At 37.7% G+C, this 25,936-nt stretch overlaps 30 non-coding genes across 30 annotated transcripts; all 30 read left to right on the top strand.

Moving 5' to 3' along the window:
- The first annotated feature begins 347 nt into the window (after positions 1-347).
- LOC146076623 (U4 spliceosomal RNA) lies at positions 348-488 on the top strand. The gene has a single exon (XR_014474023.1). It is a non-coding gene; the product is annotated as a U4 spliceosomal RNA (small nuclear RNA).
- Positions 489-1,025: 537 nt separating this feature from the next.
- LOC146076723 (U4 spliceosomal RNA) lies at positions 1,026-1,166 on the top strand. Its single transcript, XR_014474121.1, has one exon. It is a non-coding gene; the product is annotated as a U4 spliceosomal RNA (small nuclear RNA).
- A 654-nt stretch (positions 1,167-1,820) lies between these two features.
- On the top strand, positions 1,821-1,961 carry LOC146076568 (U4 spliceosomal RNA). Its single transcript, XR_014473968.1, has one exon. It is a non-coding gene; the product is annotated as a U4 spliceosomal RNA (small nuclear RNA).
- A 537-nt stretch (positions 1,962-2,498) lies between these two features.
- Positions 2,499-2,639, top strand: LOC146076757 (U4 spliceosomal RNA). The gene has a single exon (XR_014474155.1). It is a non-coding gene; the product is annotated as a U4 spliceosomal RNA (small nuclear RNA).
- Positions 2,640-3,177: 538 nt separating this feature from the next.
- Positions 3,178-3,318, top strand: LOC146076622 (U4 spliceosomal RNA). Its single transcript, XR_014474022.1, has one exon. It is a non-coding gene; the product is annotated as a U4 spliceosomal RNA (small nuclear RNA).
- Positions 3,319-3,855: 537 nt separating this feature from the next.
- On the top strand, positions 3,856-3,996 carry LOC146076635 (U4 spliceosomal RNA). The gene has a single exon (XR_014474035.1). It is a non-coding gene; the product is annotated as a U4 spliceosomal RNA (small nuclear RNA).
- Positions 3,997-5,300: 1,304 nt separating this feature from the next.
- On the top strand, positions 5,301-5,441 carry LOC146076463 (U4 spliceosomal RNA). The gene has a single exon (XR_014473863.1). It is a non-coding gene; the product is annotated as a U4 spliceosomal RNA (small nuclear RNA).
- Positions 5,442-5,978: 537 nt separating this feature from the next.
- On the top strand, positions 5,979-6,119 carry LOC146076621 (U4 spliceosomal RNA). The gene has a single exon (XR_014474021.1). It is a non-coding gene; the product is annotated as a U4 spliceosomal RNA (small nuclear RNA).
- A 537-nt stretch (positions 6,120-6,656) lies between these two features.
- On the top strand, positions 6,657-6,797 carry LOC146076462 (U4 spliceosomal RNA). Its single transcript, XR_014473862.1, has one exon. It is a non-coding gene; the product is annotated as a U4 spliceosomal RNA (small nuclear RNA).
- Positions 6,798-7,334: 537 nt separating this feature from the next.
- LOC146076732 (U4 spliceosomal RNA) lies at positions 7,335-7,475 on the top strand. Its single transcript, XR_014474130.1, has one exon. It is a non-coding gene; the product is annotated as a U4 spliceosomal RNA (small nuclear RNA).
- Positions 7,476-8,012: 537 nt separating this feature from the next.
- Positions 8,013-8,153, top strand: LOC146076461 (U4 spliceosomal RNA). Its single transcript, XR_014473861.1, has one exon. It is a non-coding gene; the product is annotated as a U4 spliceosomal RNA (small nuclear RNA).
- Positions 8,154-8,807: 654 nt separating this feature from the next.
- Positions 8,808-8,948, top strand: LOC146076716 (U4 spliceosomal RNA). The gene has a single exon (XR_014474114.1). It is a non-coding gene; the product is annotated as a U4 spliceosomal RNA (small nuclear RNA).
- Positions 8,949-9,485: 537 nt separating this feature from the next.
- Positions 9,486-9,626, top strand: LOC146076669 (U4 spliceosomal RNA). The gene has a single exon (XR_014474068.1). It is a non-coding gene; the product is annotated as a U4 spliceosomal RNA (small nuclear RNA).
- Positions 9,627-10,162: 536 nt separating this feature from the next.
- On the top strand, positions 10,163-10,303 carry LOC146076567 (U4 spliceosomal RNA). The gene has a single exon (XR_014473967.1). It is a non-coding gene; the product is annotated as a U4 spliceosomal RNA (small nuclear RNA).
- Positions 10,304-10,840: 537 nt separating this feature from the next.
- Positions 10,841-10,981, top strand: LOC146076729 (U4 spliceosomal RNA). The gene has a single exon (XR_014474127.1). It is a non-coding gene; the product is annotated as a U4 spliceosomal RNA (small nuclear RNA).
- A 537-nt stretch (positions 10,982-11,518) lies between these two features.
- On the top strand, positions 11,519-11,659 carry LOC146076574 (U4 spliceosomal RNA). The gene has a single exon (XR_014473974.1). It is a non-coding gene; the product is annotated as a U4 spliceosomal RNA (small nuclear RNA).
- A 536-nt stretch (positions 11,660-12,195) lies between these two features.
- LOC146076460 (U4 spliceosomal RNA) lies at positions 12,196-12,336 on the top strand. Its single transcript, XR_014473860.1, has one exon. It is a non-coding gene; the product is annotated as a U4 spliceosomal RNA (small nuclear RNA).
- Positions 12,337-12,873: 537 nt separating this feature from the next.
- LOC146076619 (U4 spliceosomal RNA) lies at positions 12,874-13,014 on the top strand. Its single transcript, XR_014474019.1, has one exon. It is a non-coding gene; the product is annotated as a U4 spliceosomal RNA (small nuclear RNA).
- A 654-nt stretch (positions 13,015-13,668) lies between these two features.
- Positions 13,669-13,809, top strand: LOC146076715 (U4 spliceosomal RNA). The gene has a single exon (XR_014474113.1). It is a non-coding gene; the product is annotated as a U4 spliceosomal RNA (small nuclear RNA).
- A 537-nt stretch (positions 13,810-14,346) lies between these two features.
- LOC146076633 (U4 spliceosomal RNA) lies at positions 14,347-14,487 on the top strand. Its single transcript, XR_014474033.1, has one exon. It is a non-coding gene; the product is annotated as a U4 spliceosomal RNA (small nuclear RNA).
- Positions 14,488-15,141: 654 nt separating this feature from the next.
- Positions 15,142-15,282, top strand: LOC146076618 (U4 spliceosomal RNA). Its single transcript, XR_014474018.1, has one exon. It is a non-coding gene; the product is annotated as a U4 spliceosomal RNA (small nuclear RNA).
- A 537-nt stretch (positions 15,283-15,819) lies between these two features.
- Positions 15,820-15,960, top strand: LOC146076730 (U4 spliceosomal RNA). Its single transcript, XR_014474128.1, has one exon. It is a non-coding gene; the product is annotated as a U4 spliceosomal RNA (small nuclear RNA).
- A 537-nt stretch (positions 15,961-16,497) lies between these two features.
- On the top strand, positions 16,498-16,638 carry LOC146076726 (U4 spliceosomal RNA). Its single transcript, XR_014474124.1, has one exon. It is a non-coding gene; the product is annotated as a U4 spliceosomal RNA (small nuclear RNA).
- A 654-nt stretch (positions 16,639-17,292) lies between these two features.
- Positions 17,293-17,433, top strand: LOC146076459 (U4 spliceosomal RNA). The gene has a single exon (XR_014473859.1). It is a non-coding gene; the product is annotated as a U4 spliceosomal RNA (small nuclear RNA).
- Positions 17,434-17,971: 538 nt separating this feature from the next.
- Positions 17,972-18,112, top strand: LOC146076640 (U4 spliceosomal RNA). Its single transcript, XR_014474039.1, has one exon. It is a non-coding gene; the product is annotated as a U4 spliceosomal RNA (small nuclear RNA).
- A 537-nt stretch (positions 18,113-18,649) lies between these two features.
- On the top strand, positions 18,650-18,790 carry LOC146076357 (U4 spliceosomal RNA). The gene has a single exon (XR_014473758.1). It is a non-coding gene; the product is annotated as a U4 spliceosomal RNA (small nuclear RNA).
- Positions 18,791-19,327: 537 nt separating this feature from the next.
- On the top strand, positions 19,328-19,468 carry LOC146076690 (U4 spliceosomal RNA). Its single transcript, XR_014474089.1, has one exon. It is a non-coding gene; the product is annotated as a U4 spliceosomal RNA (small nuclear RNA).
- A 537-nt stretch (positions 19,469-20,005) lies between these two features.
- Positions 20,006-20,146, top strand: LOC146076458 (U4 spliceosomal RNA). The gene has a single exon (XR_014473858.1). It is a non-coding gene; the product is annotated as a U4 spliceosomal RNA (small nuclear RNA).
- Positions 20,147-20,683: 537 nt separating this feature from the next.
- On the top strand, positions 20,684-20,824 carry LOC146076560 (U4 spliceosomal RNA). Its single transcript, XR_014473960.1, has one exon. It is a non-coding gene; the product is annotated as a U4 spliceosomal RNA (small nuclear RNA).
- A 537-nt stretch (positions 20,825-21,361) lies between these two features.
- Positions 21,362-21,502, top strand: LOC146076457 (U4 spliceosomal RNA). Its single transcript, XR_014473857.1, has one exon. It is a non-coding gene; the product is annotated as a U4 spliceosomal RNA (small nuclear RNA).
- Positions 21,503-25,936: the final 4,434 nt, after the last annotated feature.

The raw sequence follows: 25,936 nt of genomic DNA, 5'->3' as shown, positions 1-25,936 counted from the left end.
ATTACATCCGTGTCTTCCAGTTGCTGATTTTGAAGATTGATGTAGAGATTAGTGTTTTTATCTCTGTTTATCTGGAGATGTTCCAGAATTTTTGAATGCATTGTCATGCAAATTGGAGATAAATTCCTTACAATTTTTGCTACCAGAGTGTGAGATATGAAAAAGCACTTGGGAACAGAAAATACAATTTCCTTGAAGTCATCACCCAGGAAGGTTTTGCCAGGTCTTGGACTCATTAGCATATACATTCCCATAATCCACTGCTCCTAGCCAGAGACTGTTTGTCTAGCCATGGTTGTAATGAGTTCTCTGTTGCACATGCTGATTGCTCCAGCCAAGCACCTATCAACTTTGCGCAGTGGCATTATCATAGCTTATGAGGTCAAACTGAGGCGTGATTATTGCTAGTTGAAAACTTTACCCAATACCCCGCCATGATGACTTGCAATATAGTCAGCATTGGCAATTTTTGCTAGTCTCCCAGGAGACTATAAGATTTTGTAAAGGAAAGATGTGTTGGAGTTAGTCTATTTTCTTGAATCTTCTGTATGTGAAAAACCACAATTGACTGTGTCTTCCAGTTGCTGATTTTGAAGATTGGTTTAGAGATAAGTGTTTTTAATAAGATGTGTTGGAGTTTGTCTATTTTCTTGCATCTTCTGTATATGAAAAACCACAATTACATCCGTGTCTTCCAGTTGCTGATTTTGAAGATTGATGTAGAGATTAGTGTTTTTATCTCTGTTTATCTGGAGATGTTCCAGAATTTTTGAATGCATTGTCATGCAAATTTGGGATAAATTCCTTACAATTTTTGCTACCAGAGTGTGAGATATGAAAAAGCACTTGGGAATAGAAAATACAATTTCCTTGAAGTCATCACCCAGGAAGGTTTTGCCAGGTCTTGGACTCATTAGCATATACATTCCCATAATCCACTGCTCCTAGCCAGAGACTGTTTGTCTAGCCATGGTTGTAATGAGTTCTCTGTTGCACATGCTGATTGCTCCAGCCAAGCACCTAACAACTTTGCGCAGTGGCATTATCATAGCTTATGAGGTCAAACCGAGGCGTGGTTATTGCTAGTTGAAAACTTTACCCAATACCCCGCCATGATGACTTGTGATATAGTCAGCATTGGCAATTTTTTCTAGTCTCCCAGGAGACTATAAGATTTTGTAAAGGAAAGATGTGTTGGAGTTAGTCTATTTTTTTTAATCTTCTGTATGTGAAAAACCACAATTGACTGTGTCTTCCAGTTGCTGATTTTGAAGATTGGTTTAGAGATTAGTGTTTTGAATAAGACGTGTTGGAGTTAGTCTATTTTCTTGCATCTTCTGTATATGAAAAACCACAATTACATCCGTGTCTTCCAGTTGCTGATTTTGAAGATTGGTGTAGAGATTAGTGTTTTTAATAAGACGTGTTGGAGTTAGTCTATTTTCTTGCATCTTCTGTATATGAAAAACCACAATTACATCCGTGTCTTCCAGTTGCTGATTTTGAAGATTGATGTAGAGATTAGTGTTTTTATCTCTGTTTATCTGGAGATGTTCCAGAATTTTTGAATGCATTGTCATGCAAATTGGAGATAAATTCCTTACAATTTTTGCTACCAGAGTGTGAGATATGAAAAAGCACTTGGGAATAGAAAATACAATTTCCTTGAAGTCATCACCCAGGAAGGTTTTGCCAGGTCTTGAACTCATTAGCATTTACATTCCCATAATCCACTGCTCCTAGCCAGAGACTGTTTGTCTAGCCATGGTTGTAATGAGTTCTCTGTTGCACATGCTGATTGCTCCAGCCAAGCACCTATCAACTTTGCGCAGTGGCATTATCATAGCTTATGAGGTCAAACCGAGGCGTGATTATTGCTAGTTGAAAACTTTACCCAATACCCTGCCATGATGACTTGCAATATAGTCAGCATTGGCAATTTTTGCTAGTCTCCCAGGAGACTATAAGATTTTGTAAAGGAAAGATGTGTTGGAGTTAGTCTATTTTCTTGAATCTTCTGTATGTGAAAAACCACAATTGACTGTGTCTTCCAGTTGCTGATTTTGAAGATTGGTTTAGAGATTAGTGTTTTTAATAAGATGTGTTGGAGTTTGTCTATTTTCTTGCATCTTCTGTATATGAAAAACCACAATTACATCCGTGTCTTCCAGTTGCTGATTTTGAAGATTGATGTAGAGATTAGTATTTTTATCTCTGTTTATCTGGAGATGTTCCAGAATTTTTGAATGCATTGTCATGCAAATTTGGGATAAATTCCTTACAATTTTTGCTACCAGAGTGTGAGATATGAAAAAGCACTTGGGAACAGAAAATACAATTTCCTTGAAGTCATCACCCAGGAAGGTTTTGCCAGGTCTTGGACTCATTAGCATATACATTCCCATAATCCACTGCTCCTAGCCAGAGACTGTTTGTCTAGCCATGGTTGTAATGAGTTCTCTGTTGCACATGCTGATTGCTCCAGCCAAGCACCTATTAACTTTGCGCAGTGGCATTATCATAGCTTATGAGGTCAAACCGAGGCGTGATTATTGCTAGTTGAAAACTTTACCCAATGCCCCGCAATGATGACTTGCAATATAGTTAGCATTGGCAATTTTTGCTAATCTCCCAGGAGACTATAAGATTTTGTAAAGGAAAGATGTGTTGGAGTTAGTCTATTTTCTTGAATCTTCTGTATGTGAAAAACCACAATTGACTGTGTCTTCCAGTTGCTGATTTTGAAGATTGGTTTAGAGATTAGTGTTTTTAATAAGACGTGTTGGAGTTAGTCTATTTTCTTGCATCTTCTGTATATGAAAAACCACAATTACGTCCGTGTCTTCCAGTTGCTGATTTTGAAGATTGATGTAGAGATTAGTGTTTTTTATCTCTGTTTATCTGGAGATGTTCCAGAATTTTTGAATGCATTGTCATGCAAATTGGAGATAAATTCCTTACAATTTTTGCTACCAGAGTGTGAGATATGAAAAAGCACTTGGGAACAGAAAATACAATTTCCTTGAAGTCATCACCCAGGAAGGTTTTGCCAGGTCTTGGACTCATTAGCATATACATTCCCATAATCCACTGCTCCTAGCCAGAGACTGTTTGTCTAGCCATGGTTGTAATGAGTTCTCTGTTGCACATGCTGATTGCTCCAGCCAAGCACCTATCAACTTTGCGCAGTGGCATTATCATAGCTTATGAGGTCAAACTGAGGCGTGATTATTGCTAGTTGAAAACTTTACCCAATACCCCGCCATGATGACTTGCAATATAGTCAGCATTGGCAATTTTTGCTAGTCTCCCAGGAGACTATAAGATTTTGTAAAGGAAAGATGTGTTGGAGTTAGTCTATTTTCTTGAATCTTCTGTATGTGAAAAACCACAATTGACTGTGTCTTCCAGTTGCTGATTTTGAAGATTGGTTTAGAGATAAGTGTTTTTAATAAGATGTGTTGGAGTTTGTCTATTTTCTTGCATCTTCTGTATATGAAAAACCACAATTACATCCGTGTCTTCCAGTTGCTGATTTTGAAGATTGATGTAGAGATTAGTGTTTTTATCTCTGTTTATCTGGAGATGTTCCAGAATTTTTGAATGCATTGTCATGCAAATTGGAGATAAATTCCTTACAATTTTTGCTACCAGAGTGTGAGATATGAAAAAGCACTTGGGAACAGAAAATACAATTTCCTTGAAGTCATCACCCAGGAAGGTTTTGCCAGGTCTTGGACTCATTAGCATATACATTCCCATAATCCACTGCTCCTAGCCAGAGACTGTTTGTCTAGCCATGGTTGTAATGAGTTCTCTGTTGCACATGCTGATTGCTCCAGCCAAGCACCTATCAACTTTGCGCAGTGGCATTATCATAGCTTATGAGGTCAAACCGAGGCGTGATTATTGCTAGTTGAAAAGTTTACCCAATACCCCGCCATGATGACTTGCAATATAGTCAGCATTGGCAATTTTTGCTAGTCTCCCAGGAGACTATAAGATTTTGTAAAGGAAAGATGTGTTGGAGTTAGTCTATTTTCTTGAATCTTCTGTATGTGAAAAACCACAATTGACTGTGTCTTCCAGTTGCTGATTTTGAAGATTGGTTTAGAGATTAGTATTTTTAATAAGACGTGTTGGAGTTAGTCTATTTTCTTGCATCTTCTGTATATGAAAAACCACAATTACATCCGTGTCTTCCAGTTGCTAATTTTGAAGATTGATGTAGAGATTAGTGTTTTTATCTCTGTTTATCTGGAGATGTTCCAGAATTTTTGAATGCCTTGTCATGCAAATTGGAGATAAATTCCTTACAATTTTTGCTACCAGAGTGTGAGATATGAAAAAGCACTTGGGAATAGAAAATACGGTACTTGTGAGTTATCTGGGCGTCCGATTTGGGTACTTACGATTTGCATGCGATTTGCATTCGATATCGCATACGATATCGCATGCGATATCGCATGCGATTTACGATTTGCATGCGATTTAGCATGCGATTTGCATAAGATTTGCTATTCATTTCATTACCCCACTATCCCCAAAGTGTGTCTATCAACGTGAACCCGAAGCGTGGCGAGCGCAGCGAGCCCGCGAGGGGCGGCGGTACGCGTCCTCCGACCTTTTCATGCCCTACTATCCACTAGGGCGTGGAGTGAGAATAGAATAGTGTGGCGAGCGCAGCGAGCCACCGAGCCCGAAGCGTGGCGAGCGCAGCGAGCCCCGCGAGGGGACGCGGACACCTGTGAAGCCCGCAAGGGCACGCGGATATCTGTGAAGGTGTCCGCGTCCCCTCGCGGGGCTCGCTGCGCTCGCCACGCTTCGGGCTCGGTGGCTCGCTGCGCTCGCCACACTATTCTATTCTCACTCCACGCCCTAGTGGATAGTAGGGCATGAAAAGGTCGGAGGACGCGTACCGCCGCCCCTCGCGGGCTCGCTGCGCTCGCCACGCTTCGGGTTCACGTTGATAGACACACTTTGGGGATAGTGGGGTAATGAAATTAATAGCAAATCTTATGCAAATCGCATGCTAAATCGCATGCAAATCGCAAATCGCATGCGATATCGCATGCGATATCGTATGCGATCTAGTACCAAAATCGGACGCCCAGATAACTCACAAGTACCGAAAATACAATTTCCTTGAAGTCATCACCCAGGAAGGTTTTGCCAGGTCTTGGACTCATTAGCATATACATTCCCATAATCCACTGCTCCTAGCCAGAGACTGTTTGTCTAGCCATGGTTGTAATGAGTTCTCTGTTGCACATGCTGATTGCTCCAGCCAAGCACCTATCAACTTTGCGCAGTGGCATTATCATAGCTTATGAGGTCAAACCGAGGCGTGATTATTGCTAGTTGAAAACTTTACCCAATACCCCGCCATGATGACTTGCAATATAGTCAGCATTGGCAATTTTTGCTAGTCTCCCAGGAGACTATAAGATTTTGTAAAGGAAAGATGTGTTGGAGTTAGTCTATTTTCTTGAATCTTCTGTATGTGAAAAACCACAATTGACTGTGTCTTCCAGTTGCTGATTTTGAAGATTGGTTTAGAGATTAGTATTTTTAATAAGACGTGTTGGAGTTTGTCTATTTTCTTGCATCTTCTGTATATGAAAAACCACAATTACATCCGTGTCTTCCAGTTGCTGATTTTGAAGATTGATGTAGAGATTAGTGTTTTTATCTCTGTTTATCTGGAGATGTTCCAGAATTTTTGAATGCATTGTCATGCAAATTGGAGATAAATTCCTTACAATTTTTGCTACCAGAGTGTGAGATATGAAAAAGCACTTGGGAACAGAAAATACAATTTCCTTGAAGTCATCACCCAGGAAGGTTTTGCCAGGTCTTGGACTCATTAGCATATACATTCCCATAATCCACTGCTCCTAGCCAGAGACTGTTTGTCTAGCCATGGTTGTAATGAGTTCTCTGTTGCACATGCTGATTGCTCCAGCCAAGCACCTATCAACTTTGCGCAGTGGCATTATCATAGCTTATGAGGTCAAACTGAGGCGTGATTATTGCTAGTTGAAAACTTTACCCAATACCCCGCCATGATGACTTGCAATATAGTCAGCATTGGCAATTTTTGCTAGTCTCCCAGGAGACTATAAGATTTTGTAAAGGAAAGATGTGTTGGAGTTAGTCTATTTTCTTGAATCTTCTGTATGTGAAAAACCACAATTGACTGTGTCTTCCAGTTGCTGATTTTGAAGATTGGTTTAGAGATAAGTGTTTTTAATAAGATGTGTTGGAGTTTGTCTATTTTCTTGCATCTTCTGTATATGAAAAACCACAATTACATCCGTGTCTTCCAGTTGCTGATTTTGAAGATTGATGTAGAGATTAGTGTTTTTATCTCTGTTTATCTGGAGATGTTTCAGAATTTTTGAATGCATTGTCATGCAAATTTGGGATAAATTCCTTACAATTTTTGCTACCAGAGTGTGAGATATGAAAAAGCACTTGGGAATAGAAAATACAATTTCCTTGAAGTCATCACCCAGGAAGGTTTTGCCAGGTCTTGGACTCATTAGCATATACATTCCCATAATCCACTGCTCCTAGCCAGAGACTGTTTGTCTAGCCATGGTTGTAATGAGTTCTCTGTTGCACATGCTGATTGCTCCAGCCAAGCACCTATCAACTTTGCGCAGTGGCATTATCATAGCTTATGAGGTCAAACCGAGGCGTGATTATTGCTAGTTGAAAACTTTACCCAATACCCCGCCATGATGACTTGCAATATAGTCAGCATTGGCAATTTTTGCTAGTCTCCCAGGAGACTATAAGATTTTGTAAAGGAAAGATGTGTTGGAGTTAGTCTATTTTCTTGAATCTTCTGTATGTGAAAAACCACAATTGACTGTGTCTTCCAGTTGCTGATTTTGAAGATTGGTTTAGAGATTAGTATTTTTAATAAGACGTGTTGGAGTTAGTCTATTTTCTTGCATCTTCTGTATATGAAAAACCACAATTACATCCGTGTCTTCCAGTTGCTGATTTTGAAGATTGATGTAGAGATTAGTGTTTTTATCTCTGTTTATCTGGAGATGTTCCAGAATTTTTGAATGCATTGTCATGCAAATTGGAGATAAATTCCTTACAATTTTTGCTACCAGAGTGTGAGATATGAAAAAGCACTTGGGAACAGAAAATACAATTTCCTTGAAGTCATCACCCAGGAAGGTTTTGACAGGTCTTGGACTCATTAGCATATACATTCCCATAATCCACTGCTCCTAGCCAGAGACTGTTTGTCTAGCCATGGTTGTAATGAGTTCTCTGTTGCACATGCTGATTGCTCCAGCCAAGCACCTATCAACTGTGCGCAGTGGCATTATCATAGCTTATGAGGTCAAACCGAGGCGTGATTATTGCTAGTTGAAAACTTTACCCAATACCCCGCCATGATGACTTGCAATATAGTCAGCATTGGCAATTTCTGCTAGTCTTCCAGGAGACTATAAGATTTTGTAAAGGAAAGATGTGTTGGAGTTAGTCTATTTTCTTGAATCTTCTGTATGTGAAAAACCACAATTGACTGTGTCTTCCAGTTGCTGATTTTGAAGATTGGTTTAGAGATTAGTGTTTTTAATAAGACGTGTTGGAGTTAGTCTATTTTCTTGCATCTTCTGTATATGAAAAACCACAATTACATCCGTGTCTTCCAGTTGCTGATTTTGAAGATTGATGTAGAGATTAGTGTTTTTATCTCTGTTTATCTGGAGATGTTCCAGAATTTTTGAATGCATTGTCATGCAAATTGGAGATAAATTCCTTACAATTTTTGCTACCAGAGTGTGAGATATGAAAAAGCACTTGGGAACAGAAAATACAATTTCCTTGAAGTCATCACCCAGGAAGGTTTTGCCAGGTCTTGGACTCATTAGCATATACATTCCCATAATCCACTGCTCCTAGCCAGAGACTGTTTGTCTAGCCATGGTTGTAATGAGTTCTCTGTTGCACATGCTGATTGCTCCAGCCAAGCACCTATCAACTTTGCGCAGTGGCATTATCATAGCTTATGAGGTCAAACCGAGGCGTGATTATTGCTAGTTGAAAACTTTACCCAATACCCCGCCATGATGACTTGCAATATAGTCAGCATTGGCAATTTTTGCTAGTCTCCCAGGAGACTATAAGATTTTGTAAAGGAAAGATGTGTTGGAGTTAGTCTATTTTCTTGAATCTTCTGTATGTGAAAAACCACAATTGACTGTGTCTTCCAGTTGCTGATTTTGAAGATTGGTTTAGAGATTAGTGTTTTTAATAAGACGTGTTGGAGTTAGTCTATTTTCTTGCATCTTCTGTATATGAAAAACCACAATTACATCCGTGTCTTCCAGTTGCTGATTTTGAAGATTGATGTAGAGATTAGTGTTTTTAATAAGACGTGTTGGAGTTAGTCTATTTTCTTGCATCTTCTGTATATGAAAAACCACAATTACATCCGTGTCTTCCAGTTGCTGATTTTGAAGATTGATGTAGAGATTAGTGTTTTTATCTCTGTTTATCTGGAGATGTTCCAGAATTTTTGAATGCAGTGTCATGCAAATTGGAGATAAATTCCTTACAATTTTTGCTACCAGAGTGTGAGATATGAAAAAGCACTTGGGAACAGAAAATACAATTTCCTTGAAGTCATCACCCAGGAAGGTTTTGCCAGGTCTTGGACTCATTAGCATATACATTCCCATAATCCACTGCTCCTAGCCAGAGACTGTTTGTCTAGCCATGGTTGTAATGAGTTCTCTGTTGCACATGCTGATTGCTCCAGCCAAGCACCTATCAACTTTGCGCAGTGGCATTATCATAGCTTATGAGGTCAAACCGAGGCGTGATTATTGCTAGTTGAAAACTTTACCCAATACCCTGCCATGACGACTTGCAATATAGTCAGCATTGGCAATTTTTGCTAGTCTCCCAGGAGACTATAAGATTTTGTAAAGGAAAGATGTGTTGGAGTTAGTCTATTTTCTTGAATCTTCTGTATGTGAAAAACCACAATTGACTGTGTCTTCCAGTTGCTGATTTTGAAGATTGGTTTAGAGATTAGTGTTTTTAATAAGATGTGTTGGAGTTAGTCTATTTTCTTGCATCTTCTGTATATGAAAAACCACAATTACATCCGTGTCTTCCAGTTGCTGATTTTGAAGATTGATGTAGAGATTAGTGTTTTTATCTCTGTTTATCTGGAGATGTTCCAGAATTTTTGAATGCATTGTCATGCAAATTGGAGATAAATTCCTTACAATTTTTGCTACCAGAGTGTGAGATATGAAAAAGCACTTGGGAACAGAAAATACAATTTCCTTGAAGTCATCACCCAGGAAGGTTTTGCCAGGTCTTGGACTCATTAGCATATACATTCCCATAATCCACTGCTCCTAGCCAGAGACTGTTTGTCTAGCCATGGTTGTAATGAGTTCTCTGTTGCACATGCTGATTGCTCCAGCCAAGCACCTATCAACTTTGCGCAGTGGCATTATCATAGCTTATGAGGGCAAACTGAGGCGTGATTATTGCTAGTTGAAAACTTTACCCAATACCCCGCCATGATGACTTGCAATATAGTCAGCATTGGCAATTTTTGCTAGTCTCCCAGGAGACTATAAGATTTTGTAAATGAAAGATGTGTTGAAGTTAGTCTATTTTCTTGAATCTTCTGTATGTGAAAAACCACAATTGACTGTGTCTTCCAGTTGCTGATTTTGAAGATTGGTTTAGAGATAAGTGTTTTTAATAAGATGTGTTGGAGTTTGTCTATTTTCTTGCATCTTCTGTATATGAAAAACCATATTACATCCGTGTCTTCCAGTTGCTGATTTTGAAGATTGATGTAGAGATTAGTGTTTTTATCTCTGTTTATCTGGAGATGTTCCAGAATTTTTGAATACATTGTCATGCAAATTTGGGATAAATTCCTTACAATTTTTGCTACCAGAGTGTGAGATATGAAAAAGCACTTGGGAATAGAAAATACAATTTCCTTGAAGTCATCACCCAGGAAGGTTTTGCCAGGGCTTGGACTCATTAGCATATACATTCCCATAATCCACTGCTCCTAGCCAGAGACTGTTTGTCTAGCCATGGTTGTAATGAGTTCTCTGTTGCACATGCTGATTGCTCCAGCCAAGCACCTATCAACTTTGCGCAGTGGCATTATCATAGCTTATGAGGTCAAACCGAGGTGTGATTATTGCTAGTTGAAAACTTTACCCAATACCCCGCCATGATGACTTGCAATATAGTCAGCATTGGCAATTTTTGCTAGTCTCCCAGGAGACTATAAGATTTTGTAAAGGAAAGATGTGTTGGAGTTAGTCTATTTTCTTGAATCTTCTGTATGTGAAAAACCACAATTGACTGTGTCTTCCAGTTGCTGATTTTGAAGATTGGTTTAGAGATTAGTATTTTTAATAAGACGTGTTGGAGTTAGTCTATTTTCTTGCATCTTCTGTATATGAAAAACCACAATTACATCCGTGTCTTCCAGTTGCTGATTTTGAAGATTGATGTAGAGATTAGTGTTTTTATCTCTGTTTATCTGGAGATGTTCCAGAATTTTTGAATGCATTGTCATGCAAATTGGAGATAAATTCCTTACAATTTTTGCTACCAGAGTGTGAGATATGAAAAAGCACTTGGGAACAGAAAATACAATTTCCTTGAAGTCATCACCCAGGAAGGTTTTGCCAGGTCTTGGACTCATTAGCATATACATTCCCATAATCCACTGCTCCTAGCCAGAGACTGTTTGTCTAGCCATGGTTGTAATGAGTTCTCTGTTGCACATGCTGATTGCTCCAGCCAAGCACCTAACAACTTTGCGCAGTGTCATTATCATAGCTTATGAGGTCAAACTGAGGCGTGATTATTGCTAGTTGAAAACTTTACCCAATACCCCGCCATGATGACTTGCAATATAGTCAGCATTGGCAATTTTTGCTAGTCTCCCAGGAGACTATAAGATTTTGTAAAGGAAAGATGTGTTGGAGTTAGTCTATTTTCTTGAATCTTCTGTATGTGAAAAACCACAATTGACTGTGTCTTCCAGTTGCTGATTTTGAAGATTGGTTTACAGATAAGTGTTTTTAATAAGATGTGTTGGAGTTTGTCTATTTTCTTGCATCTTCTGTATATGAAAAACCACAATTACATCCGTGTCTTCCAGTTGCTGATTTTGAAGATTGATGTAGAGATTAGTGTTTTTATCTCTGTTTATCTGGAGATGTTCCAGAATTTTTGAATGCATTGTCATGCAAATTTGGGATAAATTCCTTACAATTTTTGCTACCAGAGTGTGAGATATGAAAAAGCACTTGGGAATAGAAAATACAATTTCCTTGAAGTCATCACCCAGGAAGGTTTTGCCAGGTCTTGGACTCATTAGCATATACATTCCCATAATCCACTGCTCCTAGCCAGAGACTGTTTGTCTAGCCATGGTTGTAATGAGTTCTCTGTTGCACATGCTGATTGCTCCAGCCAAGCACCTATCAACTTTGCGCAGTGGCATTATCATAGCTTATGAGGTCAAACCAAGGCGTGATTATTGCTAGTTGAAAACTTTACCCAATACCCCGCCATGATGACTAGCAATATAGTCAGCATTGGCAATTTTTGCTAGTCTCCCAGGAGACTATAAGATTTTGTAAAGGAAAGATGTGTTGGAGTTAGTCTATTTTCTTGAATCTTCTGTATGTGAAAACCACAATTGACTGTGTCTTCCAGTTGCTGATTTTGAAGATTGGTTTAGAGATTAGTATTTTTAATAAGACGTGTTGGAGTTAGTCTATTTTCTTGCATCTTCTGTATATGAAAAACCACAATTACATCCGTGTCTTCCAGTTGCTGATTTTGAAGATTGATGTAGAGATTAGTGTTTTTATCTCTGTTTATCTGGAGATGTTCCAGAATTTTTGAATGCATTGTCATGCAAATTTGGGATAAATTCCTTACAATTTTTGCTACCAGAGTGTGAGATATGAAAAAGCACTTGGGAATAGAAAATACAATTTCCTTGAAGTCATCACCCAGGAAGGTTTTGCCAGGTCTTGGACTCATTAGCATATACATTCCCATAATCCACTGCTCCTAGCCAGAGACTGTTTGTCTAGCCATGGTTGTAATGAGTTCTCTGTTGCACATGCTGATTGCTCCAGCCAAGCACCTATCAACTTTGCGCAGTGGCATTATCATAGCTTATGAGGTCAAACCGAGGCGTGATTATTGCTAGTTGAAAACTTTACCCAATACCCCGCCATGATGACTTGCAATATAGTCAGCATTGGCAATTTTTGCTAGTCTCCCAGGAGACTATAAGATTTTGTAAAGGAAAGATGTGTTGGAGTTAGTCTATTTTCTTGAATCTTCTGTATGTGAAAAACCACAATTGACTGTGTCTTCCAGTTGCTGATTTTGAAGATTGGTTTAGAGATTAGTATTTTTAATAAGACGTGTTGGAGTTAGTCTATTTTCTTGCATCTTCTGTATATGAAAAACCACAATTACATCCGTGTCTTCCAGTTGCTGATTTTGAAGATTGATGTAGAGATTAGTGTTTTTATCTCTGTTTATCTGGAGATGTTCCAGAATTTTTGAATGCATTGTCATGCAAATTGGAGATAAATTCCTTACAATTTTTGCTACCAGAGTGTGAGATATGAAAAAGCACTTGGGAACAGAAAATACAATTTCCTTGAAGTCATCACCCAGGAAGGTTTTGCCAGGTCTTGGACTCATTAGCATATACATTCCCATAATCCACTGCTCCTAGCCAGAGACTGTTTGTCTAGCCATGGTTGTAATGAGTTCTCTGTTGCACATGCTGATTGCTCCAGCCAAGCACCTATCAACTTTGCGCAGTGGCATTATCATAGCTTATGAGGTCAAACTGAGGCGTGATTATTGCTAGTTGAAAACTTTACCCAATACCCCGCCATGATGACTTGCAATATAGTCAGCATTGGCAATTTTTGCTAGTCTCCCAGGAGACTATAAGATTTTGTAAAGGAAAGATGTGTTGGAGTTAGTCTATTTTCTTGAATCTTCTGTATGTGAAAAACCACAATTGACTGTGTCTTCCAGTTGCTGATTTTGAAGATTGGTTTAGAGATTAGTATTTTTAATAAGACGTGTTGGAGTTAGTCTATTTTCTTGCATCTTCTGTATATGAAAAACCACAATTACATCCGTGTCTTCCAGTTGCTGATTTTGAAGATTGGTTTAGAGATTAGTGTTTTTAATAAGACGTGTTGGAGTTAGTCTATTTTCTTGCATCTTCTCTATATGAAAAACCACAATTACATCCGTGTCTTCCAGTTGCTGATTTTGAAGATTGATGTAGATATTAGTGTTTTTATCTCTGTTTATCTGGAGATGTTCCAGAATTTTTGAATGCAGTGTCATGCAAATTTGGGATAAATTCCTTACAATTTTTGCTACCAGAGTGTGAGATATGAAAAAGCACTTGGGAATAGAAAATACAATTTCCTTGAAGTCATCACCCAGGAAGGTTTTGCCAGGTCTTGGACTCATTAGCATATACATTCCCATAATCCACTGCTCCTAGCCAGAGACTGTTTGTCTAGCCATGGTTGTAATGAGTTCTCTGTTGCACATGCTGATTGCTCCAGCCAAGCACCTATCAACTTTGCGCAGTGGCATTATCATAGCTTATGAGGTCAAACCGAGGCGTGATTATTGCTAGTTGAAAACTTTACCCAATACCCTGCCATGACGACTTGCAATATAGTCAGCATTGGCAATTTTTGCTAGTCTCCCAGGAGACTATAAGATTTTGTAAAGGAAAGATGTGTTGGAGTTAGTCTATTTTCTTGAATCTTCTGTATGTGAAAAACCACAATTGACTGTGTCTTCCAGTTGCTGATTTTGAAGATTGGTTTAGAGATTAGTGTTTTTAATAAGATGTGTTGGAGTTAGTCTATTTTCTTGCATCTTCTGTATATGAAAAACCACAATTACATCCGTGTCTTCCAGTTGCTGATTTTGAAGATTGATGTAGAGATTAGTGTTTTTATCTCTGTTTATCTGGAGATGTTCCAGAATTTTTGAATGCATTGTCATGCAAATTGGAGATAAATTCCTTACAATTTTTGCTACCAGAGTGTGAGATATGAAAAAGCACTTGGGAACAGAAAATACAATTTCCTTGAAGTCATCACCCAGGAAGGTTTTGCCAGTTCTTGGACTCATTAGCATATACATTCCCATAATCCACTGCTCCTAGCCAGAGACTGTTTGTCTAGCCATGGTTGTAATGAGTTCTCTGTTGCACATGCTGATTGCTCCAGCCAAGCACCTATCAACTGTGCGCAGTGGCATTATCATAGCTTATGAGGTCAAACCGAGGCGTGATTATTGCTAGTTGAAAACTTTACCCAATATCCCGCCATGATGACTTGCAATATAGTCAGCATTGGCAATTTTTGCTAGTCTCCCAGGAGACTATAAGATTTTGTAAAGGAAAGATGTGTTGGAGTTAGTCTATTTTCTTGAATCTTCTGTATGTGAAAAACCACAATTGACTGTGTCTTCCAGTTGCTGATTTTGAAGATTGGTTTAGAGATTAGTGTTTTTAATAAGACGTGTTGGAGTTAGTCTATTTTCTTGCATCTTCTGTATATGAAAAACCACAATTACATCCGTGTCTTCCAGTTGCTGATTTTGAAGATTGATGTAGAGATTAGTGTTTTTAATAAGACGTGTTGGAGTTAGTCTATTTTCTTGCATCTTCTGTATATGAAAAACCACAATTACATCCGTGTCTTCCAGTTGCTGATTTTGAAGATTGATGTAGAGATTAGTGTTTTTATCTCTGTTTATCTGGAGATGTTCCAGAATTTTTGAATGCAGTGTCATGCAAATTGGAGATAAATTCCTTACAATTTTTGCTACCAGAGTGTGAGATATGAAAAAGCACTTGGGAACAGAAAATACAATTTCCTTGAAGTCATCACCCAGGAAGGTTTTGCCAGGTCTTGGACTCATTAGCATATACATTCCCATAATCCACTGCTCCTAGCCAGAGACTGTTTGTCTAGCCATGGTTGTAATGAGTTCTCTGTTGCACATGCTGATTGCTCCAGCCAAGCACCTATCAACTTTGCGCAGTGGCATTATCATAGCTTATGAGGTCAAACTGAGGCGTGATTATTGCTAGTTGAAAACTTTACCCAATACCCCGCCATGATGACTTGCAATATAGTCAGCATTGGCAATTTTTGCTAGTCTCCCAGGAGACTATAAGATTTTGTAAAGGAAAGATGTGTTGGAGTTAGTCTATTTTCTTGAATCTTCTGTATGTGAAAAACCACAATTGACTGTGTCTTCCAGTTGCTGATTTTGAAGATTGGTTTAGAGATTAGTGTTTTTAATAAGACGTGTTGGAGTTAGTCTATTTTCTTGCATCTTCTGTATATGAAAAACCACAATTACATCCGTGTCTTCCAGTTGCTGATTTTGAAGATTGATGTAGAGATTAGTGTTTTTATCTCTGTTTATCTGGAGATGTTCCAGAATTTTTGAATGCATTGTCATGCAAATTGGAGATAAATTCCTTACAATTTTTGCTACCAGAGTGTGAGATATGAAAAAGCACTTGGGAACAGAAAATACAATTTCCTTGAAGTCATCACCCAGGAAGGTTTTGCCAGGTCTTGGACTCATTAGCATATACATTCCCATAATCCACTGCTCCTAGCCAGAGACTGTTTGTCTATCCATGGTTGTAATGAGTTCTCTGTTGCACATGCTGATTGCTCCAGCCAAGCACCTATCAACTTTGCGCAGTGGCATTACCATAGCTTATGAGGTCAAACTGAGGCGTGATTATTGCTAGTTGAAAACTTTACCCAATACCCCGCCATGATGACTTGCAATATAGTCAGCATTGGCAATTTTTGCTAGTCTCCCAGGAGACTATAAGATTTTGTAAAGGAAAGATGTGTTGGAGTTAGTCTATTTTCTTGAATCTTCTGTATGTGAAAAACCACAATTGACTGTGTCTTCCAGTTGCTGATTTTGAAGATTGGTTTAGAGATAAGTGTTTTTAATAAGATGTGTTGGAGTTTGTCTATTTTCTTGCATCTTCTGTATATGAAAAACCACAATTACATCCGTGTCTTCCAGTTGCTGATTTTGAAGATTGATGTAGAGATTAGTGTTTTTATCTCTGTTTATCTGGAGATGTTCCAGAATTTTTGAATGCATTGTCATGCAAATTTGGGATAAATTCCTTACAATTTTTGCTACCAGAGTGTGAGATATGAAAAAGCACTTGGGAATAGAAAATACAATTTCCTTGAAGTCATCACCCAGGAAGGTTTTGCCAGGTCTTGGACTCATTAGCATATACATTCCCATAATCCACTGCTCCTAGCCAGAGACTGTTTGTCTAGCTATGGTTGTAATGAGTTCTCTGTTGCACATGCTGATTGCTCCAGCCAAGCACCTATCAACTTTGCGCAGTGGCATTATCATAGCTTATGAGGTCAAACCGAGGCGTGATTATTGCTAGTTGAAAATTTTACCCAATACCCCGCCATGATGACTTGCAATATAGTCAGCATTGGCAAGTTTTGCTAGTCTCCCAGGAGACTATAAGATTTTGTAAAGGAAAGATGTGTTGGAGTTAGTCTATTTTCTTGAATCTTCTGTATGTGAAAAACCACAATTGACTGTGTCTTCCAGTTGCTGATTTTGAAGATTGGTGTAGAGATTAGTATTTTTAATAAGACGTGTTGGAGTTAGTCTATTTTCTTGCATCTTCTGTATATGAAAAACCACAATTACATCTGTGTCTTCCAGTTGCTGATTTTGAAGATTGATGTAGAGATTAGTGTTTTTAATAAGATGTGTTGGAGTTTGTCTATTTTCTTGCATCTTCTGTATATGAAAAACCACAATTACATCCGTGTCTTCCAGTTGCTGATTTTGAAGATTGATGTAGAGATTAGTGTTTTTATCTCTGTTTATCTGGAGATGTTCCAGAATTTTTGAATGCATTGTCATGCAAATTGGAGATAAATTCCTTACAATTTTTGCTACCAGAGTGTGAGATATGAAAAAGCACTTGGGAACAGAAAATACAATTTCCTTGAAGTCATCACCCAGGAAGGTTTTGCCAGGTCTTGGACTCATTAGCATATACATTCCCATAATCCACTGCTCCTAGCCAGAGACTGTTTGTCTAGCCATGGTTGTAATGAGTTCTCTGTTGCACATGCTGATTGCTCCAGCCAAGCACCTATCAACTTTGCGCAGTGGCATTATCATAGCTTATGAGGTCAAACCGAGGCGTGATTATTGCTAGTTGAAAACTTTACCCAATACCCCGCCATGATGACTTGCAATATAGTCAGCATTGGCAATTTTTGCTAGTCTCCCAGGAGACTATAAGATTTTGTAAAGGAAAGATGTGTTGGAGTTAGTCTATTTTCTTGAATCTTCTGTATGTGAAAAACCACAATTGACTGTGTCTTCCAGGTGCTGATTTTGAAGATTGGTTTAGAGATTAGTGTTTTTAATAAGACGTGTTGGAGTTAGTCTATTTTCTTGCATCTTCTGTATATGAAAAACCACAATTACATCCGTGTCTTCCAGTTGCTGATTTTGAAGATTGATGTAGAGATTAGTGTTTTTTATCTCTGTTTATCTGGAGATGTTCCAGAATTTTTGAATGCATTGTCATGCAAATTGGAGATAAATTCCTTACAATTTTTGCTACCAGAGTGTGAGATATGAAAAAGCACTTGGGAACAGAAAATACAATTTCCTTGAAGTCATCACCCAGGAAGGTTTTGCCAGGTCTTGGACTCATTAGCATATACATTCCCATAATCCACTGCTCCTAGCCAGAGACTGTTTGTCTAGCCATGGTTGTAATGAGTTCTCTGTTGCACATGCTGATTGCTCCAGCCAAGCACCTATCAACTTTGCGCAGTGGCATTATCATAGCTTATGAGGTCAAACCGAGGCCTGATTATTGCTAGTTGAAAACTTTACCCAATACCCCGCCATGATGACTTGCAATATAGTCAGCATTGGCAATTTTTGCTAGTCTCCCAGGAGACTATAAGATTTTGTAAAGGAAAGATGTGTTGGAGTTAGTCTATTTTTTTGAATCTTCTGTATGTGAAAAACCACAATTGACTGTGTCTTCCAGTTGCTGATTTTGAAGATTGGTTTAGAGATTAGTGTTTTGAATAAGATGTGTTGGAGTTAGTCTATTTTCTTGCATCTTCTGTATATGAAAAACCACAATTACATCCGTGTCTTCCAGTTGCTGATTTTGAAGATTGATGTAGAGATTAGTGTTTTTATCTCTGTTTATCTGGAGATGTTCCAGAATTTTTGAATGCATTGTCATGCAAATTTGGGATAAATTCCTTACAATTTTTGCTACCAGAGTGTGAGATATGAAAAAGCACTTGGGAACAGAAAATACAATTTCCTTGAATTCATCACCCAGGAAGGTTTTGCCAGGTCTTGGACTCATTAGCATTTACATTCCCATAATCCACTGCTCCTAGCCAGAGACTGTTTGTCTAGCCATGGTTGTAATGAGTTCTCTGTTGCACATGCTAATTGCTCCAGCCAAGCACCTATCAACTTTGCGCAGTGGCATTATCATAGCTAATGAGGTCAAACCGAGGCGTGATTATTGCTAGTTGAAAACTTTACCCAATACCCCGCCATGATGACTTGCAATATAGTCAGCATTGGCAATTTTTGCTAGTCTCCCAGGAGACTATAAGATTTTGTAAAGGAAAGATGTGTTGGAGTTAGTCTATTTTCTTGAATCTTCTGTATGTGAAAAACCACAATTGACTGTGTCTTCCAGTTGCTGATTTTGAAGATTGGTTTAGAGATTAGTGTTTTTAATAAGATGTGTTGGAGTTATTCTATTTTCTTGCATCTTCTGTATATGAAAAACCACAATTACATCCGTGTCTTCCAGTTGCTGATTTTGAAGATTGATGTAGAGATTAGTGTTTTTATCTCTGTTTATCTGGAGATGTTCCAGAATTTTTGAATGCATTGTCATGCAAATTGGAGATAAATTCCTTACAATTTTTGCTACCAGAGTGTGAGATATGAAAAAGCACTTGGGAACAGAAAATACAATTTCCTTGAAGTCATCACCCAGGAAGGTTTTGCCAGGTCTTGGACTCATTAGCATATACATTCCCATAATCCACTGCTCCTAGCCAGAGACTGTTTGTCTAGCCATGGTTGTAATGAGTTCTCTGTTGCACATGCTGATTGCTCCAGCCAAGCACCTATCAACTTTGCGCAGTGGCATTATCATAGCTTATGAGGTCAAACTGAGGCGTGATTATTGCTAGTTGAAAACTTTACCCAATACCCTGCCATGATGACTTGCAATATAGTCAGCATTGGCAATTTTTGCTAGTCTCCCAGGAGACTATAAGATTTTGTAAAGGAAAGATGTGTTGGAGTTAGTCTATTTTCTTGAATCTTCTGTATGTGAAAAACCACAATTGACTGTGTCTTCCAGTTGCTGATTTTGAAGATTGGTTTAGAGATTAGTGTTTTTAATAAGACGTGTTGGAGTTAGTCTATTTTCTTGCATCTTCTGTATATGAAAAACCACAATTACATCCGTGTCTTCCAGTTGCTGATTTTGAAGATTGATGTAGAGATTAGTGTTTTTATCTCTGTTTATCTGGAGATGTTCCAGAATTTTTGAATGCATTGTCATGCAAATTTGGGATAAATTCCTTACAATTTTTGCTACCAGAGTGTGAGATATGAAAAAGCACTTGGGAATAGAAAATACAATTTCCTTGAAGTCATCACCCAGGAAGGTTTTGCCAGGTCTTGGACTCATTAGCATATACATTCCCATAATCCACTGCTCCTAGCCAGAGACTGTTTGTCTAGCCATGGTTGTAATGAGTTCTCTGTTGCACCTGCTGATTGCTCCAGCCAAGCACCTATCAACTTTGCGCAGTGGCATTATCATAGCTTATGAGGTCAAACCGAGGCGTGATTATTGCTAGTTGAAAACTTTACCCAATACCCCGCCATGATGACTTGCAATATAGTCAGCATTGGCAATTTTTGCTAGTCTCCCAGGAGACTATAAGATTTTGTAAAGGAAAGATGTGTTGGAGTTAGTCTATTTTCTTGAATCTTCTGTATGTGAAAAACCACAATTGACTGTGTCTTCCAGTTGCTGATTTTGAAGATTGGTTTAGAGATTAGTGTTTTTAATAAGATGTGTTGGAGTTATTCTATTTTCTTGCATCTTCTGTATATGAAAAACCACAATTACATCTGTGTCTTCCAGTTGCTGATTTTGAAGATTGATGTAGAGATTAGTGTTTTTATCTCTGTTTATCTGGAGATGTTCCAGAATTTTTGAATGCATTGTCATGCAAATTGGAGATAAATTCCTTACAATTTTTGCTACCAGAGTGTGAGATATGAAAAAGCACTTGGGAACAGAAAATACAATTTCCTTGAAGTCATCACCCAGGAAGGTTTTGCCAGGTCTTGGACTCATTAGCATATACATTCCCATAATCCACTGCTCCTAGCCAGAGACTGTTTGTCTAGCCATGGTTGTAATGAGTTCTCTGTTGCACATGCTGATTGCTCCAGCCAAGCACCTATCAACTTTGCGCAGTGGCATTATCATAGCTTATGAGGGCAAACCGAGGCGTGATTATTGCTAGTTGAAAACTTTACCCAATACCCCGCCATGATGACTTGCAATATAGTCAGCATTGGCAATTTTTGCTAGTCTCCCAGGAGACTATAAGATTTTGTAAAGGAAAGATGTGTTGGAGTTAGTCTATTTTCTTGAATCTTCTGTATGTGAAAAACCACAATTGACTGTGTCTTCCAGTTGCTGATTTTGAAGATTGGTTTAGAGATTAGTGTTTTTAATAAGACGTGTTGGAGTTAGTCTATTTTCTTGCATCTTCTGTATATGAAAAACCATAATTACATCCGTGTCTTCCAGTTGCTGATTTTGAAGATTGATGTAGAGATTAGTGTTTTTATCTCTGTTTATCTGGAGATGTTCCAGAATTTTTGAATGCATTGTCATGCAAATTTGGGATAAATTCCTTACAATTTTTGCTACCAGAGTGTGAGATATGAAAAAGCACTTGGGAATAGAAAATACAATTTCCTTGAAGTCATCACCCAGGAAGGTTTTGCCAGGTCTTGGACTCATTAGCATATACATTCCCATAATCCACTGCTCCTAGCCAGAGACTGTTTGTCTAGCCATGGTTGTAATGAGTTCTCTGTTGCACCTGCTGATTGCTCCAGCCAAGCACCTATCAACTTTGCGCAGTGGCATTATCATAGCTTATGAGGTCAAACCGAGGCGTGATTATTGCTAGTTGAAAACTTTACCCAATACCCCGCCATGATGACTTGCAATATAGTCAGCATTGGCAATTTTTGCTAGTCTCCCAGGAGACTATAAGATTTTGTAAAGGAAAGATGTGTTGGAGTTAGTCTATTTTCTTGAATCTTCTGTATGTGAAAAACCACAATTGACTGTGTCTTCCAGTTGCTGATTTTGAAGATTGGTTTAGAGATTAGTGTTTTGAATAAGACGTGTTGGAGTTAGTCTATTTTCTTGCATCTTCTGTATATGAAAAACAACAATTACATCCGTGTCTTCCAGTTGCTGATTTTGAAGATTGATGTAGAGATTAGTGTTTTTATCTCTGTTTATCTGGAGATGTTCCAGAATTTTTGAATGCATTGTCATGCAAATTGGAGATAAATTCCTTACAATTTTTGCTACCAGAGTGTGAGATATGAAAAAGCACTTGGGAACAGAAAATACAATTTCCTTGAAGTCATCACCCAGGAAGGTTTTGCCAGGTCTTGAACTCATTAGCATATACATTCCCATAATCCACTGCTCCTAGCCAGAGACTGTTTGTCTAGCCATGGTTGTAATGAGTTCTCTGTTGCACATGCTGATTGCTCCAGCCAAGCACCTGATAATACAGAAAATCAACTAATCAATAAATCTATGCTTTTATTATATTCTGTTTTCCTGACTGCCGCTATTAATGCTGCAGATGACTTTAGCTTGTTGCACACTGTACTATTCACTGCGTATGAGGCCTTCCCTTTGCGCTAAACAGTTATAATACTGTATGTTAGAAGCAGCAGCCATTTTGTTAGGCATGACTTGCATAATAATATTATTAAAATGGCTGATCACTGTCCTTGAAAGGTGTCCATTTTGATTTGATTTAGAATTACTGTTTAAGTATTAGCTAATCAATTTTATGTTTCTTGTGTTAGTCTGCATTTGCAAATATCCTGTAATGAAGCTATTCTTTAAGTAAAGCATTGCCATACATTTTATAAAACGGTTGTGTGGGTGTGCAATCATTTCAGCGTTGCCGTTATATTTAAAGGTAAATAAAGTAAATAAATTTGGTTTGGGTTATTAATCATATCTAATCTTATCAGATAAATATCTGGTTTATCAGTTGGAGGCCCCAGCGAGATTCAATGATGTTGGTTTTCACATTTTATCAGTTGAGAAAATCAAAGTTTGAAAGAAAAAAAAATTAGCTATTTAAAAAAAAAAAAAAAAAAAAAAAAAAAATGTGTAGAAAAAATTGAAAAGTCGGTGCATTTTTTTGTACCCTTATCTTTCTTAACATCTGTTAAAGTGTGCTAATCCAATATCACTTGAAACAACTTCGATCTTTAATTATAAAACAAATAGATCGTAATTTAAGGCATGGAAAGACAACGCTGCATTTTGCAGACTGTCAGCTTGCTAAACCCCCCCGCATCGCCCATTTCTTCTCTGTGTCAGAGAATAGATAAGGAGAGCAGCGAGAAACTTGGCAAGAAGTTGTAAACAACATTGCTTGGGTCAGGAAGAGTATTTCTTTAGTTTATTTGCAAAGCATGCAGACTATAGCAAGCATATTGGTATAAAGGTTATGCTGGCAATAAATTTTCTACTTTTTAAAAAAAAATATTCTTTAAATGACAGTATTTTTTTTGTTTGTTTTTATTTTTTGACCGCGGTTGGATTGTTTGGTGTATATTGTCTGCTGAGGATATTGCTGAAGTAACTAATCTGTAGCGGTTGTTTTGATAATTAGAGTTCTTTGTTTGTCCAATCTATAAATTTTAAAGAAGTTGCATATATTTGTTGTAGGTTTTCCCGTGCTTATAATTTGGTGATTAGAGATAGGTAGAGGAGATTGTGCATTTACGTTTCTTCCTGGTTGTTTGGCCAGCAACATGTGGAAGAAATGGAATGCATGATTTATCCATAATCTGTATTGTTTGGAAACCTCCGGATTGTCTACTGTATATGGTTTATATAAGAAAATGTTAATAAATAATTAAGTATACGTTGCATTGTTAGAGCTAGCAAGCAGTCGGATTACAATAACAGTTTGAGCTAATTTCTTTATATCCATAGACAGAGGTCCGTTGAAATATAGAGTTTAAAGGAGTAGACGCTAATATTGTAAGCCAAGTAACAGTTCATTTTTACCACCAGAATAAATAAAGTTAATTGGAATATTGTTTATAACAAAGAAAGTAAGATCGAGTTTATCTCATTGTAAAGTTTTTTCTCTTGTCTTGTGGAGATGAAGTCCGTAATGTAGGACTGATGTTTTTCTGCTATGGGTTTTTGATTTAATTTTTTTTTGGTTTATTAAACAAAGCAGCTGTGAGTTGGAAACTCTAAAGTGATGGATTCAGTTGATGTAATGCGAGATAAGGAGTTGTCCATGTTAGGTGAAGAAACAGGAAATGATCATGTGAATTCAATGTTTTTTTCATTTAATGAGTAATACATTTTGGATAAGAAAAGTGATATATATCGATGAGATATAAGTCCAATATAACATCTATTCTTAAAGGTTCATATTGACATATTAGACCGTGTTTTCTGTTGGCAATTTCTATTGCCTATTTGCTTAATCTGGATACATATATTGAATCAGATATACTTTGAGTAATGCGCAGATAAGTCCTGGGTTTATTTTTATTCTTATGAATGGAAGGTAATCAGTGATAACTGACTCAAGGCTGTGGGGTTTTCTTTAAGCCAATTTTTGTTTTGTTTTTGATTTGTGTTCATTTAATTTTGTTTGTTTTGAAAGGGGGAGGGTACTAAATTGATAGAGTATCTTAAGGGGTTAATACTGTGGCCACAGTTAGTCAGATAACCAAGGGGGATAGTGATCTAATCGTGTAATGATCACTTAGACAATGTGCAGATATGGTAACAAAGAATGACATATTGCATATAATTTTTTTCTGATTTGATGAGTTGATTTTTTCCTGTGAACAGTGCTGACCGGTAGCGAGATTCACAGGGGGTATCTGCCACCTACGTACAAGGTAGAATATATGGGGAAACATAACAAAAGAAGACAGGGTGGGGGTGGGACACGTGGGATGCGTAGGTATGATAACATTTGGGTGACATATAACGCAGCGTAGGTATGATAACATTTGGGTGACATATAACGCAAGGTTAGGTTTTTTGGGGACATTTTTCATTTATTTTATTTACATTTTTGTCTTTGAAAGAGGTAACACTGTTTTAAGCATTTGTATGGGATCACAGAAAGTTCTGAGTATGTGACTAGTGTGAGCAAGTGAGAAGGAATAGGAAATACTATGCTGGTCATAGTTAGTTGGAATTGGCGATGATGATGCACCTGTGAGGTAATGATTATTTGATGAGAGTGAACGCGCAATGGTCTGGTGACAGGTGGTGAAAGCTTCAAGAATTGAGATAGTATATCCCACTAACCCACATATGTTTGGAAATATTGTACTGTCCCACTGAGGGGTTAATTCTGTTCAGTGAGAAGTGAGGAGAGGTGATATGTCTTTTAGAGCCTTAGGGAGAAAAAGAAAAAAATGGGGGAAAAAAAAGAATAATTTTGAAATTTTTTGTTTATTTTTGAAAAAGCAGAAGGGAAGAAGTTTTTTTTCAGTGATGAGGTGAGAGTAACATCAGAAATAACTCTGTAGGAGATTAAAGGCAGGAAATGGTTAATGAGATTGATAAGAGAGTAAAGTTTTATTTCTAAATAATGTGAAATATCCAAGGAGTGTTACAGAACTGTTTTCCATAACAAGGACATGAAAGATTTTAGAATTGAAGATATTGTTTACCCTTTTGAAAAAGCACAATAAATATATTAAAGTTATTGCAATGTTTGAATGGGACAGTGATCAGCCATACCCAAGGATGACCTCCAGCCCCCTCCCCATTGCTTCCCTCATGTGATAATGTTGTTTTATCAACATCTGTTTTAAAACTGCCATTTTTTTTCCAAATGACAAATGCTAATAGATGTCTGAGCTTAATAATGCTATTGCTTTTGCTTGTTTTATTTAAATAAAATCCCAGCCAATAGAGGTGTGACTATTCCAGAGAAAAGATTAATTTACAAATTGATGCATTTCATTTTGCACAGAAAAAGCAAGTGTTTTAAAAAAATAATATTATTATTATTATTATTATTATTACTGAGCGACTAGAAATTCTTTAGAAAATAATATTGAGTCTGCAGGTAATGCTGCAGAATCCTTATCAAAGCCCTTATTGGAAAAATACAGATTTTATAGTGATTATTATAAGATGCATATTGAGTTGCATTTTTTATGCTTACTGATTTATCTGATTGCATGTTGCCACTTTACTAGATCCATTGGTCATGCATATGAGCCCACAAATAAGGAATGCACTGACAGAAGCCACAGCACTGGATATATCAGATTTATCATATACCTGTCTTTACTGTAATGAACAACAAGCAGAGGCCTTGGGAGTTTGAACACATATACATGGGGGTTCACATAGACCCATCAGGTAATACAGTTGCACATTTGACCG

This window comes from Crinia signifera, chromosome 4, assembly GCF_055691185.1.
Source record: "Crinia signifera chromosome 4, ASM5569118v1, whole genome shotgun sequence".
Taxonomy (NCBI): domain Eukaryota; kingdom Metazoa; phylum Chordata; class Amphibia; order Anura; family Myobatrachidae; genus Crinia; species Crinia signifera.
This window is presented reverse-complemented; position numbering and strand designations above follow the sequence as displayed.